Source organism: Rhamphochromis longiceps, linkage group LG14, assembly GCF_057381845.1.
Source record: "Rhamphochromis longiceps isolate RC_006_pf linkage group LG14, R_longiceps_female_GT1.1, whole genome shotgun sequence".
NCBI classification, from domain to species: Eukaryota; Metazoa; Chordata; class Actinopteri; order Cichliformes; family Cichlidae; genus Rhamphochromis; species Rhamphochromis longiceps.
Window position 1 is genome coordinate 39,871,204 of NC_140570.1, and position 13,335 is coordinate 39,884,538.

Sequence of the window (13,335 nt, forward strand, 5' to 3'; positions counted from 1 at the left end):
TTAATAACTAGAACACGTTAAGGTGCAATTAAAGTCCAGCAGGAGCTTCCATGTGTGTAGAAGCAGCTGGTCGTGGTGGTTGGAGAGGATACCATCAGGAGGCTGCAGCTAAAAATCTTCTGCTGCTCACCAAATGCTTCGGCTCGTGGTGCTCAAACATTCCTGATACTCACAGAAAGGTATTTTACTATAACAGAAACCAGTCGAAAACAATCTAAAAATTCCACTATATCTGTTATCTCAGCCCCTTCTGTCAAAAATGTGATGAAAATTTCCAGAAGAAAAGTGTTTTCCCCACAAAGAAAAATGTTTTGTGATCTTTCTGTTTCCTCTCCGAAGCCAAGATGGTGAGCATCCAGCTTTTTGACCTGTCACATACTCTTAGAGCCCTTTATGAGGTAGTAGTCGATGGTGTGAAGACACGCATGCCCTCAGAATAGTTAGCATGTGAGTATGTACATGATTTTAGACACAGCTGTAGTTTGCTGTATCAGTGTGCTAATGAGCTCAATACCTGAAGCTGATGCCGATGTTTATGTCTTCAAAACATTTCACTTTTTAACCAAGTCCTGTGTCAGACTAGCAACCTGTTCAGGGCGAACCCTGCCTCTCAACCTGTGGCACGGGGGGTAGGCCCCCCCCAGGACCCTGAATTGGATAAGCGTAAGTATGGATGGATGCATGCATGGATGCATGTATTAAATGTATCGCAGTGTATGGCACTTTGTTTTCAGTTGAGAGTTTTCTGTAAGTGCTATATAAATTGATGGTTGAATAGATGGATGGATGCATAATGGATGCATGGATGGATGGATGATGGTTGAATAGATGGGTGGATGGATGCATGATGGATGGATGAAAAGATGGATGATGGTTGAATAGATGGATGGATTTTTAAATAGAATTTGAACATGAAAATAAATCTTATAAAGGGTTAAATACCAGATTTGGTACAAAATTTACCCCCCATGAAGCGTTTGTCCTTCTCTGTGTCTCGGTGGCCTGTTTCCGTCTGTCTCTGTGTTGCTGATTCATGGCAGAGCTGCAGGGGCTGACATGACAGTCAGGCTGGTAGCACTCAAACACAAGTCCTACTGGCTGCTCAGCCCGTGTGTGTGTGTGTGTTATCTGTGCTGACTAGTGCTGTCTGCTGTCTTTCACCTCTTTGGGTCACATCCCCAAACAGCCCTGAAACCTCAGCAGCAGCAGGAGGACAAACAGGGTCAGGACGGCTGCAGACAGAAAATAAGAACTGAGTTTATTTAGTTTGCCCTTTTCTTGTTTTGTCTGGAAAATTCTTATGCTGCAAGCATAATAAAATAGCAGAAACTCATATTTGGGTTTTGTGCAGAATATTAAGAAACCTGGCAATCATTTTTATAGTGATGTGTTCTTGTCTTGGGTTTAATTTTGGTAGGAATGTGCTGCATTATCACTTTAATCTCATTACAGTTATGACTGCTTCACAGTTGGAGACTGGGTATATTATCCTGATAGAGAAGCATAATTTCAACAGAAAGGAAGAAAATAACTTCATATTTCATGTTTGTATGAAAGAAAAACAGCCATGAACATCATGTATGTGTGTTTGCTTACCTGCAGCAACATGACAAAGATCCACACCAAGACCTCAAGTCCGGGTTCCAGTTATTGTTTATGAATGTAGGTAATCTGCTGTAACTCAGTCCTTCGCTTGCTCTCCAAACTCAAACATGAAACCAAAGCCCACTCTGCTTTGGTGGACTTGGACTCCACTCAGACTACAAATGGAAATCAGAAGGCTACTACTACCAAAGATCTTGACCTTTGACCCGATGTGAAAGTGGGTCTAATAAGAAAAAAAGGACATTTAAGTCTACAGTTTCACTCCCTACCTTTGGTCATGAGCTGTGAATAAAGAAAGAAGACACGTCCCTTTTGATGGATGACTGAGCTCACCTTTAACCTGACCAACAGCCACCCAGGAAAGGTTCTGGATTGAACCAAGTTAAGCTCCTCCCCCTTTTAATATTATTTCTGCCTGTTTCAAACACTGAAATCTAAAGTCAACTGTAAGGCCAAAGTTAATGTGCGTGACTTTATTTAAATGGTCACATCTTCAGCTGTATAAAAACTGCCATTTCAGCATTTGGCTAACCCTGGACAGGTCAGAACCTGCCTGCTGTTAGCAGGTTAAAGGCACATCTGTACAGGTATTCAAGGCTCGCTCTATCTTAGAAATATAATACCATTCTTCATTAACCTTGTGAGACCCAACCCTAAACTAACACTGAGCACTCAGAATGTGTCATTTTATTCTTTATTAAATTCTTCTCCTGAATCTTGGCAGTCAGGAAACAAACAAACAAAAACAAACAAACAAAACAAAAAAACCCCACTCATACTATTGTTGTTTTTGCCTGTTATAGTTAACGGTTGTGGTTAGCGCCAATGATGAGTCGGGCTACAGAGGTTTATAAGCTGGAGGGAATGGCTTACACCAAAAGTGGGAAACTCCAGGCCCGGTGTCCTGCAGGTTTTAGATCCTGGGTCAAAATACCTGAATCAAATGATTAGTTCATTACCAGGCCTCTGGAGAACTTCAAGACATGTTGAGGAGGTCATTTGGCCATTTGAATCAGCTGTGTTGGATCAAGGACACGTCTAAAACCTGCAGGACACCGGCCCTCGAGGCCTGGAGCTCCACCACCCCTGGCTTAGACCAAGGAAGAACACGTTAACGTATTTAGCCTGATGCCACTGCGATTACACACAGTGAAGAAAATAGATGCCATATCCACCATGAAGTTACATGATGTTGGTGTTTTGAAAGCGGACGGGATGAGTGCAGGACACGTCTGACTGATGACATTTGTGTTCCCACATCGTAGAACAGTTCAGGGCTGCTGTGCATGTGTGAACCGCTGAGTTTATGAGCCAGGAGTGCTGCGGTTATTTCTGTTACTGGAGACACTTATTTAGCACTGTTACTATTGATTATGAGGTCAGCCTCATACGACTACTCCTTTGCTTCTTCTGTACACCTTGGCTCAGTTCTTGTTGGACTAAATGTCACAGGTTTGTCAGCCATCCTGTTTCAACCTTGTGTTTTACTCTTTTCTGAATAAAAATAACTGATTCCAACTTTGAACCATACAAAGCTACTGTAGCAGAGTCCAAGAATGAAGAAATGAAGCTGAATGAAGCTGTTTCTGCTGCCTTATATGTGAGTTACATTAACACAGTGATGTCGTGCCCTCGCTGGCCTTATGCTCTGGACTGACTGCTGTTTCTGACCTGTATCAGTTATTGAGGGTGGGAGGCTTTTTTTCAGGTGGGGGTCTGCTTTCCCGTCACTATGGCAACAAACCTTTGGGGCAGTCGTGTTCCTCTTTAGCTGTGATGCGAAAACGCTGGAGCACAGCAGATAAACTTTGGATCCAACGCACACCGACACAAACCCTGTCAGAGCAAAGAGGGGGGAACAAAGCCTCCCTCTCACATCCCTCCACCCCTTGTCCCTCCATAATCCCATTATGTGTAGCAACGACCTGTCAGTGTCAATCAGTGTTCTCGTCATGCCAACCTCCCGCCATGAACCAGACTGGCCAATGGGAAGCCTCCCTGCTGATTAGCTGGCGTGATCTCATTATGTAGCCCAACCCACTCTGGGGGGAGGGGAGGAGGGCTAGCGGTGGGGGTGGGGGAAAGAACAGAAGGATTTTCAGGTGATGTAACGCACCTGCTGGCGGCCATATTGGATGTTTTTATCGGGCTGCAGCAGAAACGAGGATCCAGATTTGAGTTGTGCTGCTTCCAGGAGTTAGAAAAAAGGTTTTTGTGCTGCGTTGAACTGGCACCAAATTTATACGATCAGACTCTGTTTGGTGTTTGTTGCAGGAATGATGATGAACGCCTAGAAATGACATATAAAATTAAATCCACACAGGATAACAAGAGCATGGGAAACACGAGGGAACACAGAGGGAACTAATCAGACACGAGAGACAGACGGAAGCAAAACCTAACACACTGAACACAGGAGAGACTGTCAAAATAAAACAGGATGTACAATAACCATGGAGACAAAGACTAAGACACGTGGGAGCAGGCATACAAACATAACACAAGCAGAAAACAACTCAGAGACCCGGAACCAGATAAATACTCAGTCAAATAATAATAATTAAACCAGCATAGAAAAGAACAAATCCATAAACACAGAGCCAGGACGTTACCAGGACACACCCTGTTACCCTGTGACTGTCATGTCTGAGCAGTGCTTCTTGCCCATCTCCTCTGGTTTATGTTTGAGAATTCAAAAAACAGAATCTGACTGAAAGCAATGCTTCTGTGTCTTTTCCTGATAAAATATGTCGTCTAAATAAAATCGAATCACTGGTTCGTGTTCCTGTCGGGTCTCACAGGATTCATGTCTGTGTGCATGAAAAGAATGTTTTCTACTTCAAAAAGGTGAAAAAGTCCACATTTGAAGGTTGGAGGGTTTGGTGGTGGAGCAAATCGTTTCACCGCTCACATCAAACACAGACTTTCACACATCATTCAAAGTGCCTGACTCGAGATGTGTTATAAAGAGCTCAAATTTGAGTTCAAATAATAGCTGTCGCTTCTTTTAAAGCTCTGATTTCTTTTGTTTCTTTCTGCTCTTTCATGATTTCATGATTTACTGTGAGACCAGGCCTGACGCCTTGTGCAGAATGGAGAAACTAACTGAACGCGCTGGTTCTTCTTGAGATCGACTAAATCTTTCACAGCTGTGTAGGACCGGATGGTTTTCGCTGAAACACCACTGTCTATGGACGTAAACATCTGTCACAACTTCACCCACTGGATAAATAGATCCAAGATAAAGTTGCTCAACCAGGATTTGCTAATCCGGTTTATTCAGTTTATCAAAGTAGCCAGATTCAACCACCTGTGATGATGACTTGCTCATGTACTAGCTGAGCAGGGGAAACGTATCAGTATCAGAAATCATGATCAGCATCTCTATTGGAGGAATGATGAGAGATGCAAATGATTTTCCTGACAGGATTCACCAAAAATGAGAGAAACAAAAGGTGACTGAGGTTTGGGAAAGTAATAACGTGGCCTTTCCTTCTCCCTCTGATATTAGAAACTCTTTATAACATACTTTTCTACTGCACAGTGAATGTAAACATGAAAGAGAGAAACAAAAGTCTGTTACAGGAAGTCCAAGATAACAGAGGCGAACACAGAATAAAGGTCAGTCAGAAAACTCAGCGTGAAGGACAAGATAAGACGAGGAGGAGAAAGAGATTAAGAAAAGCAGAAAGAGGTGAAGAGGGACAAATGTTCACTCATCGACTGATCTTTCCTTTTATTGCTCTTTTTTATTCCTTAATATTCAGAGCGAGCAGCAGCAAACACCAGGTCGGAAATGTAAAATAATCTTCAAACAGGTATATTTGATTTTTCTGCTATTGCTCTGTGACCTATTAAAAGGTCACAGAGCAATTAATGTTTTCTGTTTTTAAATCAAATAGGAAAAACAAGATTTCTGCACATGCAGAGAAAATATTAATCAGCTGAGGGTTTCGAGCGGTCTGCAGGGGTTTGGCTCGCAGCGATTACGTTTAAACTTTGACGTTTAAGAGAAAGAAAAATAAAATATGTGCACTTTTATAGGGGAGTAAATTCTGTCTGGAGGATTTGAGCCAAATCATCCAAAACTTGATTGTTTTTTACATGGATTACTGTTTCAGCCAAACAAAAAGCACATCCATAATTCTTGAGAATTAAAATTTGGAAAATTTGGAAATGTAGGGCAGCATATGTGATACGCACAAAGTGGTCGGTGTTCACCTCACCTGTGACACACCTGATGGCTCCAGCAGGAAAGTTGTTGTTGTGCAGCGTAACCAGTCTGCTGGCTTGCCAACAATCAGCTGTACAGTCAGGCTAAAGGCTAATCTGGTGGCAGTAAACATGGTTTGAAACTGGCCAATGGGTGGACAACAGGGCAGATTTACAAGTCAAACCAGGACAGTACGCTAAGCCCGGCAGCAGCTGTACAACACTGTAAGTGAAACAAAAACACGAACAGGCAGTGGTCAGCAGAAAAAAGACACTGGGAGTATTTACTGAGGTAAAAAGAGACATTTTTCATACAGCGAGGACGACAGGATATAAAACTAAATGGGTTAAAACATGAACTCTGGAGATTACTTCAAACAGATGGTTCAGGATCTTTGTTTTATTCTGTCGCTCACAGGCATCTTACCTTAAACTGAAACTGTACAGTCACTGACCTTATCAGGATAAAGAAAGACAGACAGGAGGTTATTTATAGCTCAGGATATATAGACCACCTCCATATTTAGATAGCAGTGAGAAAAACAGCATCTGTGTAAGAAATGTGTGTTTAGATGCGGCACAAAAATCTGATACAGCTGCTGAATGTGGACCTGTTCTATTGCTCTTTATTGTTGGACTCTATCAGAGTAGCTTTGCATCATTTCCGGTTCAAAATAAGCCTTGAAATTTTGGTCATGTTTAATATGAACACCCAGCCTTTGGAGAAATATCTGCTCCCTTTTAATCTCCAACAGTGACCAGGCTAGGGCTTTGTTACCTTTGTCCTGTATGCTTACAAACTCAAACCCTACACTTGACCCTAGCTGGGCTGCTGATGAACTGGTGGATGTTAGAGGGTTAAAGAAAATATACTTTGATATAAATCATGCAGACTGTAGGACTTGTCACAGTTTCAGGTTCCAGCATCAGTGCTCCTCATTGGTGTCTCCCATGGATGATGTGACTGTGGCTCAGGAGGTACAACAGATCATCCACTAATTGAGAAGGTTGATGGTTCAATCCCTGATTGCTCCAGTTTGCCAAATATCCTCGGTCAAAATACTGAACCCCGAGTTCATGTGTGATGCACCCGTTGGGGTATACGTGTTAGACGGCACTAAGATGTAGAAGAAACTGCTGTGTGAATGAGGCATGTTACATAAATCACTTTGAATGAGCAGAAACATGCTTGATACAGACCAGGCCTTTCACAGATTTTAGGTCCCAGAGTCGTCGTTCATGCATCGCTTTAGCTCACAATAAGTAAGCATGTGAACTAAATTGTGCTCACCGTTAGACCACAAGTCACCAACCTGTGTTAAATTCCTCTGCTTCACCTGCTGTGGTCTGATTTGAGCTTCGTTTGTGTTGCACCCACTTCATGAATGGACGTCTGAATCTATCGGAAGCAGTTTCTGTCACGTACTCTGATAGAAGCCGCGACACAGAGCCCGGCTCACTGCTACCGATTTATTCTACACTGTTGCTCCAGCTCCTAGTGAGATCTGTCCCAGAGAGGCAGACCTACTGCTGAGTGTACCGTGCACACACACACACACACACACACACACACACACACACACACACACACACACACACACACACACACAGTGTCAGCTCTATATTCTGGGACAGTCACATCTTAACCAGACTGCCCTAAAAACACAGTTTTTTCCTCTTTCTGCTTTTTCTCTGTGACTCACTGCGAGCTTGCAGGAGTGAGCCCCAAAACTTTACTGACCCCACGCCTCGGGGTACAGTCAGCGCCTTCCCCACCTCCCCATGATGCCATTTTGTCAGACGGACCAGGTGCACTTTCACTAACGCAGTCTGTCGAGGGTATAGCAGCCTTGGCAGTAACTGGAATCATTCTCAAAGCGACCAATAATATTTTTTCCTAATGTGGCCCTGAGGCTCCGTCGTAGGCTCCAAAGCCTCAGCATGGTGACAGTGAAAACGTTCAGTTCAAGGGGACTTCGCACACACCTGAACAAATGAAGGGAAACGGTGCACCAGTGAGTGAGCCTGTTATGCCTGCTGTGTGGTTGGTTGAACTAACAGATCATCTAAGAAGTACGAGGAGTTCATTAGTCTGACTGCAGGTTATCCGAGTCTCTGCAGTTCAGCTTTCTATGTGAGCTGGCTAACATTCAATGATAACACCGATGTAAATAATGCAGCTTCTAAATACAAAAACAACAACAGTAAAAAACCTACGTGGTGTTTCATTTTTCACAAACCCACCTGGTGATGTCATGGCGGCTTCGTCCAGCTTTTACAGACATATCGAGTCTTCAACAGCTCGCAGCGTGTCACCACTCTGTACTGAGGAAGAGGGCGTAGCTGTTTTCTGTCACTCAGATAGTCGAGCACAGACAACGCCCCATGTGTGAGGATGTTTTCACCTGATCGTGTGTGCGTGTGCGCGTGTGTGCGTGTGTTTAGCATCAATCCCCTGATGCATGTAGCACAGCGCACTTGTGTACATCTGCATGATTCAGTTGTGTGTGTAACTGCTCTGGGTCCACAGTCCCTGGAGTACACTCACCTAGTCAATAGAGAACATAATGTTGTGAGTTTACCCATAATGCCCCAGGGGAGCGGTGGTTGAGTGAACTCATAGCGGTTTGACTGGTGTACTGAGTGGACCCTCGGGACGAGAGACATGGAGAGAGGCAGATAGTGATGTGTTTCCACAGTGAACACACACACACACACACACACACACACACACACACACACACACACACACACACACACACACACACACACACACACACACACAGCTCACCTCCATACAAAATCGCTTAAATGTCAAGTCATTCAAAAATAAAAAGCCGGCAGCCTGCGAGGCATCGCTGCTCAGGTGGAGAACAAACGTCTTAGATCGCCTGAACGGAGCCGCACAGCTCGCCACAGCTCAGCTGTCTCAACCGTCTTTATTCTGACCTCAGAATTTTAACTGCTCACATAAAGAACACAAAACTAAAAATGAACATAACTGATGATTGCTGAAATAAACCTGAGTACTTGCACAGGTGAGCATGCAGCACTCCACTTGTCTCCTCTGGGGGGCTGGGCTCTAACAGGCGGACAGATGATTGGACCTGAGGGAGCACTGACTCAGGTCAATACTAATCTACTGAGGCTCTAACCTCAGTGACCTTTAACCCTGAGACGCTGACTGAAGACCACCCACCGTGATGTTTAAACCTCTGAATATTTGGCTTTAAATAATAAAGACACATGTGTAGTGTTACAAAAATCTGATTACAAATAAATGTTTGATTAATTTAATTCATTCAGCTCATTTTGCAGTTTCAAACTGCTCACTGAGACCTTTTTTGTAGCTCACCTGTATGGATGATAAAGTTTGAAATATTAGGGCCGTGGCCTCTTTGACTGACAGGTGGAGGTTGCTGCTAGCTGCCTGCTCAGCTTCACCGGTTGATTTTCTCTGATCAGTTGTATTAATTGTACTAATGGACCATCTGATGAAGCTCCAGCACAGACACAGGGAATATTCAGTGTAAACCTGGTTTAATTATTGTTTTTCTAAGACTTTTTGAGAAATTGAAGGTGTTTAAACAGCTACATGAAGCTTACAGCATCAACTTCTTAAATATTCCAGTCAGTCTGCTCTGGTGTCGATCGCTTCAGAGGCTCATTTTAAATAATTAAGTAGCAAAAACACCCCAACGTCTTCCCCTTTTCATGCTCCGGATCCAGCGTGTCACTTTCAATTTCCAAAAAGCATCAGCTTCCTGCCACACACACACACACACACACACACACACACACACACACACACACACACACACACACACACACACACACTTACACACACACTTCCCACCATCAGCTTCCTGCCTCAGCTGGTGTGTGTGTTGAGTTGGCAGAGATCCAGATGTTTTCCCACAGCAGCCAGTTGGTCAGTCAGTCACTTCTGTCACTGTCAGGCTCTGATCCAAAGCGGTTAGCTGGAGGAACATCCTGACTTCATCCTGCGCTGCAGTACTAACACACACACACACCTGTCCTGTCCTACAGATGGGTGCAGGTAATGCTGTGTTAATTGGTGTGTTTACAGGCTCAGGACTACGATTAACCTCCTTTGGATGCTTTTATCTGCATTAACGCTCGCAGCAGAGCGATGATGGTTAGCGCTATTAGCGATCCGTACCCGTGACCTCGCCAACATTAGCAGCGCTTTAAACAGCCTGAGCTGGAGGTCAGGATGACGTCCTCCTACTTGATTTCATAGTTTTTTTGGGGGTTTTTTAATTGAATTTCTTTCTCACACATTTTCATACCAAAAGATTTTTTCTGCTCACTTCCAGCTCCACACTGTAACTCTTGATGCAAAGCTACTCTACTCCAGTAGAGTAGCTTTGCATCAATCCTTTTCTTGTACAGGGCTCTGGTGCAGCTCCTCCCGTTGTCAGATACTCTGCTTCTCCTTTGCTGCGGGTTTGTCTTTACAGCTGCTCTGTTGACTTCAGATCAGGCGACTTGATTACTGAAGAATCTCACATTTCCGCTTCTTCATGTAGAAAAATTAAAAGATGATAAAAGTTTATATTTCTCACAGTCATGATAATATTGGCTGTCAGCCACTGCTGTTCCATACACTAAAAACAAACTGCATCTGTGTGGATGTATTTGTGATGCTGAAATGCAGAGAATGTGTTTGGGACAGAAGTGATAAGAGAGTCTTAAGGATGCTGAAACCTCGAGAAGATGGCTGTCCAGGATGGTAATTTGGACGGTTCATTAGTTTTAGAGATCAGGGAGAGTGTGTGTCCAGCCTGGAGCCACACTGGGTTATCTGCACACACACACACACACACGCACGCACACACACACACACACACACAGCCTAAAAAGAAAGCTGCATTTTTCTGGTTTTGTGTTTTTAAGCACTTAATAGACTAACTCCATTACATCTCCATTAAATCAGGAATGTTTCTCTCTGACATCAATTTTCTTTAAACGTCACTAAAACCTCTGTGTTTTAAATCTGATTAGCCACAGCAGCTAGCAGCTGGCGTACACAGCACAAATTAAATCAAATCAGTGCAGGAATTAGTTTTTTTTTTCCTTTACATTTGCTCCGTTGGTGCTCCGAAGGAATGGCGTTTAAAATTCTTTAATGAGAAACGTTAGCATGGTAAAATGCTAAACTGTGGCCTCAGTGCGAGGAAGCAGCTGCGAACAGAGTTATCTATAGCCTGGAGGCTGAAGGAGGGTTTGTGGATGCAACAACATGGCCTGTGTGCTCTTCCTAAACATGCTCTGAAATATCTCACATTCCTGAACGCAGCTGCAATGCGACTGGAATCCATCGCAGACTTTTCCCTTTTCGTGGTTTGTTTCTGCAGTTCGGCTGAGTTAACTTTAGTGCAGTTTACAATGTTGTGCAAAAGTCTTGGGCCACCCTTCAATTCTTTATATTTTGCTAAGAAACTGTAAAATATGTGCAGGAATTATTGAAATTGGCAAGTATAGAAAGAAATACAGCATGGGTGGCTCAAGACTTTTGCACACTGCTGTTTATTTCTAGTTTAGATGAATGCCTGCACATTTCTAAGTCTTAATAAAGGCATCTCAGTTGTATTTGTTGAAAATTAGGGTGATTTTACACATGAACTCTGGATAAAGTGAGGATATTTCTCAGGTGTAGCACAAAGCAGGAGATATTCTGGTTCCAGTGACCATGAAATGCACTTTGCAGATAAAGAACTATGTAATATGTGCATATTTCACTGACTACAGTAACTTTCAGGAAGAGTGGTGAAGTTTGCCAATGACTGCCTAATTTATTATTACAAATTAAAAATGTTGCAATCAGTCTGAGCCGGTCTGAACTGACGAGCGCAACTCATCTGCAACGCAACTCTCAAACAGCGGACAGCTGCTTTCCAGCTGTTTGCATTCTGGTTACATTCTTATACATATAATAAAATAAAAACTGTCATAGTCTGTGTATGTAGATGCCAACAGGTTTGTGATTTTGATGATTCCATGAAAATCCAAGAAAACAGGATTCATGAAATTTAACTGAGTTGGAAGTTAGCAGGGAGTTAGCTCGCTAGCTTCCATCTAAACATGATATAGCATGTTCTGACTGAGAGATTACTGACAAATGAAAACGTACAGCTCTGCTATCACTTCCAACATAAAGACAGAAAACTAAACAGCAGTGACGTTTGTAGGGTTACTGAAGTTGGGCTAGCTGGTATATACTGATGTGCTACGTGGTGGCTAGCTACACAGCTATGTTAGCATAGCATAAACACAGTGAAGCTGGAGGATGAACGCTAACTTTTTTCCACTCGATAAAAGTTAACGTGAGGGTTCCTGATGGTTAGAGACAAATGTAATCGCATGGCAGGATGCTGTAAACGGACCAAACTTCAGTCGGGAGAACAACTGAGATAATCCATCCACAATACGAGGTTAGTCATTAACATACTGCTGCATGGGCTGGGCTGTAGCTACATCGTAAGGTTTAAAAACTGAGCTTTAAAATGAACAGAGAGGCCGACAGTGATCACTGACTGTTTTTAGGGGCTTGTTCAGATTAAATAGAACAAGATACAAAGCATTAAAACATGTTAAAAACACAACAGCCTTAATAAACGCAGAGTAGTTTGGACCCGGAAGCAGGATTCATACATCATCACTGAAAGACCGGATCGTCACCAACAGATGACCAACTTGACCCCATTCAGTCGCAATCTGATAGCAGACTGACTCTATCACTTAATTACAGCGGCATCTCAGGGGTTTCCAAGAACTTTGGTAGTCCATAAAACCGGAAGAACCTTTTCCTGAACTCGGATTGGATTTCAGTTGTTTTTGAGTAGGACTGCTTCCGAGAATTAACCCACTGCCATTTAATGCTCTTTGGAAGGGAAACATATAGACTTAAATATAAAAGAACTCCCTTTCCACAGTGACATATTTGGGGGGCAGAATCAGTCACAGTGAGCTTTAGTTTAAGAACTGCAAACCTGCACAACTCCAACATCATCAACACTTTTATGTTTGTGGTGAAAGTTTCACTCACATCATCTTTGGAACTCTTCAGTCTGCAACAAATGTTTTGCAGAATTATTGTGAAGCTTCCAGTTGTGATCTCCATTTTACACAAGCGTGTATGTAACACTATCCTCCCCACTCACCTCACCAGTCCGAGCCATGGTCTGAGTAACCCTCATCACTCGGGCCACTCACACACAGACTCTATACTCAGACCAAGTCCTTCGCACTGCTTCCAAACACTTTGCTCTTCAATGTGTGCCTTTCTCGTTTTGCATGTATCCATCTTCGTTGTAGATTTTGTGTTCCTCCTATTTATATGGACGCATGGGACAGTGTGAAAACGTAATTTCAATTCCTTTGTATGGCAAGTACATTTGAAGAAATTGACAAATAAAAGTATTCTATTCTATTCTATTCTATATTTGATTCCTGCGCTGTTGGTGTGGAGCACCCGTAATTTTGTTGTACATG